This window comes from Dreissena polymorpha, chromosome 2, assembly GCF_020536995.1.
Source record: "Dreissena polymorpha isolate Duluth1 chromosome 2, UMN_Dpol_1.0, whole genome shotgun sequence".
NCBI lineage: Eukaryota > Metazoa > Mollusca > Bivalvia > Myida > Dreissenidae > Dreissena > Dreissena polymorpha.
In genome coordinates this window covers 88,675,617-88,684,637 of record NC_068356.1, presented here as the reverse complement: position 1 = coordinate 88,684,637, position 9,021 = coordinate 88,675,617, and the positions used below count along the sequence as shown (strand labels likewise).

The 9,021-nt window shown below is 35.7% G+C and overlaps 1 protein-coding gene across 2 annotated transcripts in view; it reads right to left on the bottom strand.

Moving 5' to 3' along the window:
- Positions 1-6,691: 6,691 nt before the first annotated feature.
- LOC127867977 (WW domain-binding protein 11-like) overlaps positions 6,692-9,021 on the bottom strand; it is a 43,415-nt gene continuing 41,085 nt past the window's right edge. For both annotated transcript variants that reach the window (XM_052409523.1, XM_052409524.1), the window contains exon 17: positions 6,692-8,120. The gene's annotated coding sequence lies outside the window, so the exon portion shown is untranslated. The remainder of the gene's footprint in view (positions 8,121-9,021) is intronic.

Below are 9,021 nucleotides of genomic sequence, written 5' to 3'. Positions count from 1 at the left end.
CGTTTTCAGTTGTGGCACAGATTATACAGTTATTTCATGGATGCTTGGTGAACAGTCAAAACTGTTGTCCCAAGGTATCAGGGGTGACTTGTCAGCCCTGATACCGAGGGACAACAGTTTTGACTGTTCACCAAGCATCCATGAAATAACGGTTTTATTACCTGATCAAATTTTGATAGTTTGAACTGCGGGCAACAGTTCAAACTACTGACCAGTCAACAGTTCGAAATATTCACTGGTAACAGTTTAAAATATTGCAACATTACTTTTTCGACGATGAAATAGCAAAAAATAAATAATTATTTATATAAGGCATCAGGTAATAATACATGTTGAATGGGAACATTGATCAAACGTTCAGCACTTTAAAAATCATTGAGCCTTCAAATCATGAATCAAGACTAAAACTACTTATTTGAGAGGTTCACTCTATAGAGAAGTGAATGCCTAATGGTGAAACAGAGGCCCTCTGTACACATCTAACTTTGGTTTAAACCCTGCCTATTGACAAAGTTAAATGTCTGTCAATATTTCCATATTTCCACAGCTATTCAAAAGCTGTCTATAAACAGATGTAAACAGAGAGCAATCTGTGATATACTGAATACATTTTGTTTATTAAAGGGGTGTAGTAAGCCAATGTATGGGGGTACACTGCATGCATTAAAATCTTATGATTGAAAATCATTCAACACTTATAACACAGAATAATATTATGTTGACATTCTTATTTTAAAACAACAACCAATGATGTACATTAATATATTTCTCAAAATTGAAAATGTTCTTGTTGTCACAGGGTAAATTATGCTCCTTTGTGATAAATGATACAACGTTTATCACATTCTGATACTCTGTCTGTTTGTTTCCATGTATTTACAGGTCTATTAGCCTCTTCACGAGTGCATCTATAGAGTAGACCTGCTACTAGTATCCATCTATAGAGTAGACCTGCTACTGGTACCCCATCTATAGAGTAGACCTGCTACTAGTATCCATCTATAGAGTAGACCTGCTACTTGTACCCCATCTATAGAGTGGACCTGCTACTGGTACTCCATCTATAGAGTAGACCTGCTACTGGTACTCCATCTATATAGTAGACCTGCTACTGGTACTCCATCCATAGAGTAGACCTGCTACTAGTATCCATCTGTAGAGTAGACCTGCTACTGGTACCCAATCTATAGAGTGAACCTGCTACTGGTACTCTATTTATACTGTAGACCTGCTACTGGTACTCCATCTATAGAGTATACCTGCTACTGGTACTCCATCTATAGAGTAGACCTGCTACTGGTACTCCATCTATAGAGTATACCTGCTACTGGTACTCCATCTATAGAGAAGATCTGCTACTGGTACTCCATCTATAGAGTAGACCTGCTACTGGTACTCCATCTATAGAGAAGACCTGCTACTGGTACTCCATCTATAGAGTAGACCTGCTACTGGTACTCCATCTATAGAGAAAACTTGCTACTGGTAATCCACCTATAGAGTAGACCTGCTACTGGTACTCCATCTATAGAGTAGACCTGCCACTTGCACTCCATCTATACAGTAGACCTGCTACTGGTACTCCATCTATAGAGAAGACCTGCCACTTGCACTCCATCTATACAGTAGACCTGCTACTGGTACTCCATCTATAGAGAAGACCTGCTACTGGTACTTCATCTATAGAGAATACCTGCTACGGGTACTCCTTCTATACAGTAGATCTCCTACTGGTACTCTATCTATAGAGTAGACCTGCTACTGGTACTCCATCTATAGAGTAGATATGCTACTGGTACCCCATCTATAGAATATACCTGCTACCTGTACTCCTTCTACAGAGTAGACCTGCTCCTTGTATCCATCTATAGAGTAGACATGCTACTGGTACTCCATCTATAGAGTAGACCTGCTACTGGTACTCCATCTATAGAGTAGACCTGCTACTGGTACTCCTTCTATAGAGTAGACCTGCTCCTAGTATCCATCTATAGAGTAGACCTGCTACTGGTACTCCATCTATAGAGTGGACCTGCTACTCCATCTATAGAGTAGACCTGCTACTGATACTCCATCTATAGAGAAGACCTGCTACTGGCACTCTGGCTTAGTCTACAAAATTATTACAATTTAAGTTAGATATCCACATTATGGACAGTGCAACATGAAAACAGGGAATGCAAAATATGTGGAATTTAGTACCAATTTCACAAGAGTTCTAAAATGAATGACTTTTCCTTCTGGAAATATCCTCCATGTAGTATCTAATGGACACTATTTCTAAATTATATTATAACAAACATGATACGACTAAAAATGCATCAATCAATAAAAAAGGATATCTGTTTTATAGTTGCCGTAAAAAAACACATTAAATATGGTAATGTGCAATCAAATCAATATTGCTAATAGATCAAAATAGCCTATGAATAAATGCAGAAGAAAATTCAGCAGGTATTCTAACCTTCAAGACCACTTTAAGGGTGGTATACATTTAGTCCACACTGAGTAAATATGTTCAAATGATCTACTTACATTTAATTCAACTAAATTGGAAAAAGCTATTCAACAGTATGTACATTCACTGGTATAAATGTCATCATGAATAGGTTCAACAATTTTGTTCAATTAAATTATATTAAAGCTTGTTAGCAAAAGATTTTTTAGTGCTGTCCTCAAGGTAAAACAAGGTCGCAGATAATTGAAATTAATGGACTCCTCAGTGCAATAATACAGTAACTCAATCAGTGGTTTAAACAATTTAGAGCTGTCTTGTCTCAAGAATGTTAAGCTACTTTAGAAACAAACATGTGTTATTATATCCTTGATTATTCTATCATTAAAGAATATAACACTAAGATGATATGCACTTATGTTCTTTAACCGTTTGGAACTGTTGAATAGTAAACATTAAGAAGGCAAATGCCAAACAGGTCACTCAATACCAATTAAAAACATGAACAGTTATATGGTGCATAATTCAATTTTTTTTCACAGCAAAAGGTTCAGCACAAAGCCTTGACTGGTAAAACTAAGAGGGTCATCATGGCACTGAGGCGCTCACCTGAGTTCAAGATACACCAGCTGTTGAAGTCTTGACCTGGAGAAAGTGCTTTACCCCATTTGACTCAGATTCAAACATGGTCTTGACTCAGATTCAAACATGGCATTGACTCAGATTCAAACATGGCCTTGACTCAGATTCAAACATGGCCTTGACTCAGATTCAAACATGGCCTTGACTCGGATTCAAACATGGCCTTGACTCAGATTCAAACATGGCCTTGACTCAGATTAAAACAAGGCCTTGACTCAGATTCAAACATGGCCTTGACTCGGATTCAAACATGGCCTTGACTCAGATTCAAACATGGCCTTGACTCGGATTCAAGCATGGCCTTGACTCAGATTCAAACATGGTCTTGACTCAGATTCAAACATGGCCTTGACTCTGATTCAAACATGGCCTTGACTCGGATTCAAACATGGCCTTGACTCAGATTCAAACATGGCCTTAACTGGGATTCAAACATGGCCTTGACTCAGATTCAAACATGGCCTTGACTCAGGTTCAAACATGGTCTTGACTCAGATTCAAACATGGCCTTGACTCAGATTCAAACATGGTCTTGACTCATATTCAAACATGGCATTGACTCAGATTCAAACATGGCTCTGACTCAGATTCAAACATGGTCTTGACTCCGACCCAAACATGGCCTTGACCCAGATTCAAATATGGTCTTGACTCCAACCCAAACATGGCCTTGACTCCAACCCAAACATTGCCTTGACTCAGATTCAAACATGGTCTTGACTCCAACCCAAACATGGCCTTGACTCAGATTCAAATATGGCCTTGACTCAGATTCAAACATGGTCTTTACTCTTATTCAAACATGGCCGTGACTCAGATTAAAACATGGCCTTGACTCAAATTCAAACATGGTCTTGACTCAGATTCAAACATGGCTCTGACTCAGATTCAAGCATGGTCTTGACTCAGATTCAAACATGGCCTTGACTCAGATTCAAACATGGCCTTGACTCAGATTCAAACATGGCCTTGACTCAGATTCGAACATGGCCTTGACTCAGATTTAAACATGGCCTTGACTCAAATTCAAACATGGCCTTGACTCAGATTCAAACATGGCGTTGACTCAGATTCAAACATGGTTTTGAATCAGATTTAAACATGGCCTTGACTCTGATTCAAACATGGCCTTGACTCAGATTCAAACATGGCATTGACTCAGATTCAAACATGGCGTTGACTCAGATTCAAACATGGCCTTTATATTGTCATGATCAAGTTTCTGACCAAGTCTTAACCCTTAACCTCTTAGATACGTACATGTATTTTGATGCATTTGAAGTCCCATAGAAAGGTGAGGTTAATTAAAGACCTTCTTACTAGATTCAAGTTTGAAAGGCTTTATTTTCAACCCTTAAATACTGATGAGCAGCAAACAGCCTCAAACCTGAACAGACTGCAAGTATCTTGCAGGTTGTTCTGGTTTTATGCTGGTTGCAAAAGCCATTGTCACTTTGTTTCTTATGAGGGAAAGGGTATGAGGGAATGTGGTCTTTTAAGATTTAACCCGATGACCAAATTTTAGGAAACATCTTTTCTAAGGTTTGACCTGTTGACTTTATTTCAGACATTGCGATGATAAACATTCAGACAAATATTCAAAAATATTAAGTCATAAATGTTGCTTTGAATTTTTTTCTAAGATTTGACCTGTTGACCTAGTTTTTGGATGCATGTGACCCTAATTCATACTTAGCATGGGCATTGTCAAGATTAACATTATGTCAACAGGTTTCATCAAGAATGTGCAGAAGAATTGTAACAAGCTAACAGTTGACAATGTACACTTCGTGACGCTGGACATAAGGTGGTCACAATAGCTCACCTTTAGCACTTCATGGCTCAGGTTAAGAAATAATCCAAACTTAAATCTTATGAGGAAATTCATGAATGAAAACTGTAAACTTTTCTGGTGGTTTCCCTCTGTGCATTTCTGTTAATATTGAAAGGACATATAGCAATATAATACAGTTAAAGCTAAACTTTCCTGACATGCATGTGAATGCCATCAACAGTTGGACCTCTTAATCAATGAAAGTCTCCTTTAAAACCCCAAAAACATAAGCCCATGTTATTATTGTGCATTATGTTTACAAAAAGCCCCACTACCTTTATCCATGTAAAGAATCAATTGACACAGTCACTCAGGTTTCAAATATTGACAAAATATTATATTACCTAGCGATTATACTAATAACTGGGTCAGGGATTACAATAGCTCCTGTTTTAATCTGCTCTGTCTATGGAGAGAAGTAAATATTACTGTTTTAACAACTTAGTAAAAGTAGGTTATTTTGTTGCCGGGTTTTAATTGTAACAAGTGGAGGTTTTGTTTATATTGATTTGTAATTGTATGGATTTCTCTTACCATGGCTTTATAAGAATGTTAAGGTATTATTCATTGTCTAATGATAATACTGTCAATACCTAAAGAATGAAGTGCATTAAACAATGATTAATGTTTGGAATAAATACAGGAATTGGCAACTAGAATGTCAATAATGACTGATTTGGTGACAACAAATGTTTTGAAAACATTTGCAAATCGATCTATAATCAAAATGAGTTCTTGTTTTAAACCACTTAAGAGTTAATCAAAACAGCAAAATGTAGACCCAGTCGTTCAAACAACAATTTTGTATTATAAACATTTCACATGATAAGGATAAACAAAATTTATAAGACTATGACTTTTAAAATCTTTATCGTTTTCACTGTAAAAACACATAAAATCGCATACCCTTAAATGTCATCAAGTTAACATTTGCTCTGTGTCATGTGAAAAAGGGCCTTATGGCATATGTGGCCAGTTAAGCTCACATTGGCAACAGCAGCCACACAGTCTGGTAAGGTGCTGCCCTGTCTGCTGAAGTCACACAAGGTTTGGTCGTCTGATAAGCAGACAAAAAAGCTCATGACAGGACAGTGCTCATGCACTGCAGGTCTAAAGCTACACTGGCTCATAAGACATAAGGCCCATTTTCCCATGATGAAGGTCATTGATTATGAATATGTTTTTGCAATAATTATAATGCTTTGGCTACAAAGAGCAATTCAATATATACCACACTTTTTTCAAACTTAATAGGGTTCTACATAGAAGTACAATTCAGTAGTCAATTTTTAAGAAAAGAATGTCATGTTATTGCAATTCCTCAACCAAAATGCCATGGTAGCATAAAGGACAGATTTTGAATGCACAAAAGTCTAGGAAAATCACTCCTAAACGGAAATTTAAAGTCAATAATTTTGCAGAATAGAAAAGAAATCTTATGGTGCAAAGAAGTATCATTTAAGCACTTGAGGAGATGAATGAACTGAATAAATAAAGATTTCAAACACCAGAATGAATAAACTGAATGAATCCAGATTTACCACACCAGCAAAATGTTATTCAGACTTGGAAAAGTCTTAAAAGATTGATTTAAAATAATGTATAAGTTAAATAATAGTTGTAGACACAGATGACCATAATCCAGCTATTGAATAGGAGAGTAGCAATGAAATACTTGGGTTTTTTAATTAAATACATCAATAATATCCCTACAAAATATAAAGTTCAACTATGGCCTATACAATATAAGCAAATCAATATGTATTCAAATGCTTTTATTCTGTTCATATTCTATACAATGTTTAATGCATTATGAACAACAAAAAGAATGATATTGCCCATTGAAGATAAAATCAATGATTTTATTTTACAGTCTTTTGGTATGCAATGAATATAATACAATGACACCGGCAATCAAATAATACAAGAATAGAGATTAGGTACATCTGCAAATGAGAGAAATGTCCTATTCCTTTCTCTATTTTAAATAACTATTGCCATTCGTACAAGTAAATGAAGAGTTCTCTAATAGACAAAAAGAGCAAAACTCTACACCAAAGGCAATGTTTTTGGTGAAAATTTGTAATGTTCCACACTATAATTTCAATTATTAATAATTGATTTGTAACTGATTTCCATTTAAAATGATCATGCAGTAGGGGGTAACTAAATAATAATAGCTATACTTTACTGCATATTATTATCGTCCCTTACAAAATAGACAATAACAATTTATGAGATGTTTGTCAGATTTGCCGTCACTTAAATTTGTAAATTGAAGAAATAATTGTTTATTGGACTTGACCTTTTAAGCATAGTTGTTGCTTTTTCTAATCATATTTGTTCAACCTACATATTTTATGACAGAGACTAATGTAACGTGTCTTTAACCCTTTACCACTTAGATTCATGTTTTGACGCATTTGTAGTGCCTTAGAAAGTTAAATTTAATTAAAGATCTTTCCTACTAGATTCAAGTTTTAAAGGTTTCAAATCCGAGTTACCCCCAGGCTGTTCTGGTTTTATGCTGTTTGCACATAGCAATTTCCACTTTGCTACCGAGAGGGAAGGGGTAAAACAGTTAATATTACCAAATGGCAGCATCTGTTCAGCTGACTGCATTTGGCATAAATGTTCAACAAATATGTACCCAATAACTTTACTCTACATAAGGTCGCCCTCATTTTATCCAAAATAAAATGAAAAAAAGTTATCTGCTATTTTATTGCGCTCACTAAGTCCAAATTCTGTGGGCAAAATTCCATTGAACAGACGATAATACTGTTGCAGAGTTATTTACCACACTTCTGTACCTAACAGAATCAAAAGTAATAATATCATCAATATTTTTTCTTCAAGCTTTTTCAAGCAACAATAAACATGCGTGCTTTTATTAAAACATATGACAGTTGATTTTCAGCTTGTGTCTTTATTTTTCACAAATCATTATTTTTTTTTAAATTGTTGAAAATATTTAAGAGAAAATAAACAAAATTGATAGTTAAAGATAAATTCCCAATAACCACAACAGTAAGCGTATAATTTAAAATGAGGGGTCGGAGACAAAATTAATATAATTAAATAACTGGTCCCAGGAAATTCTGGACTCTTCCTCTTTTATTTCTACAGTACTGCAATGACCATGGTGACGTCTTGATAGCTGGGTAAATGGTATGCACCACCTCAAATCTGAAACAATATAAATACCCATTTATTGCATATAATAAATAAGTTAAATAGTTTGCCATGTATAATGAGGTTGCAATTTCTGTTGCTCTGGGTTTTGTAGCCCTTTTTCCCAGCTTAGGTTTCATCCCAACAAGTTTTGAAACAAATCTAGATAGCTCATTGTCTTTGCTTTCAATTTCATTTGTTTTGGGGTAATCTGCTTTATCTCCGTTTTTACCAGTATTTCATTCATATCACAGCGGTCAGCAAACCAACTCACATTTTTAATTAACCCTTTCCCACTTAGATACGTATTTTCATGCATATGCAGTCTCTTAGAAAGTAATATTTAATTAAAGACCTTTCTTACTAGATTCAAATTTTAAAGGCTTCTTTTCCAACCCTTAGATACTGATAAGCAGCAAACAGCATAAAACCTGAACAGACTGCAAGTCACTCACAGGCTGTTCTGGCTTTATGCTGTTTGCACATACCCATTATCACTTGGCTTCTCAGAGGGAAAGGCATAATGGGCAAGCTGGTTTACCAGTACTAAGTGCACATATTAATGCCAGTAAATGACAAATGCGCTACTTGAATCACAGGTAGGGGGCAAATGGACCTAGATATAATTTCATATCCATTCGGTTGGAAACTGTAATATCTACTTAACAATTCTGTATCAGAAACTGTAGTGTTTCACTACAACTATAAAATAAATATGCAAATGTCAAAATCAGGTAATGAATAATGGTGATATGGCCTAAGTTCAAGACTTCTGCACATTTACAATTGTTGACATTCCAGACAAAGTACAGTGCAGTTCATCTTCCCTTTACAAACACACTTCACAGATTCAAACAATCGAGATTTGTTGATATGCACTCTTTTGCACGCACATCAAGCACGTGTCAACATCTCT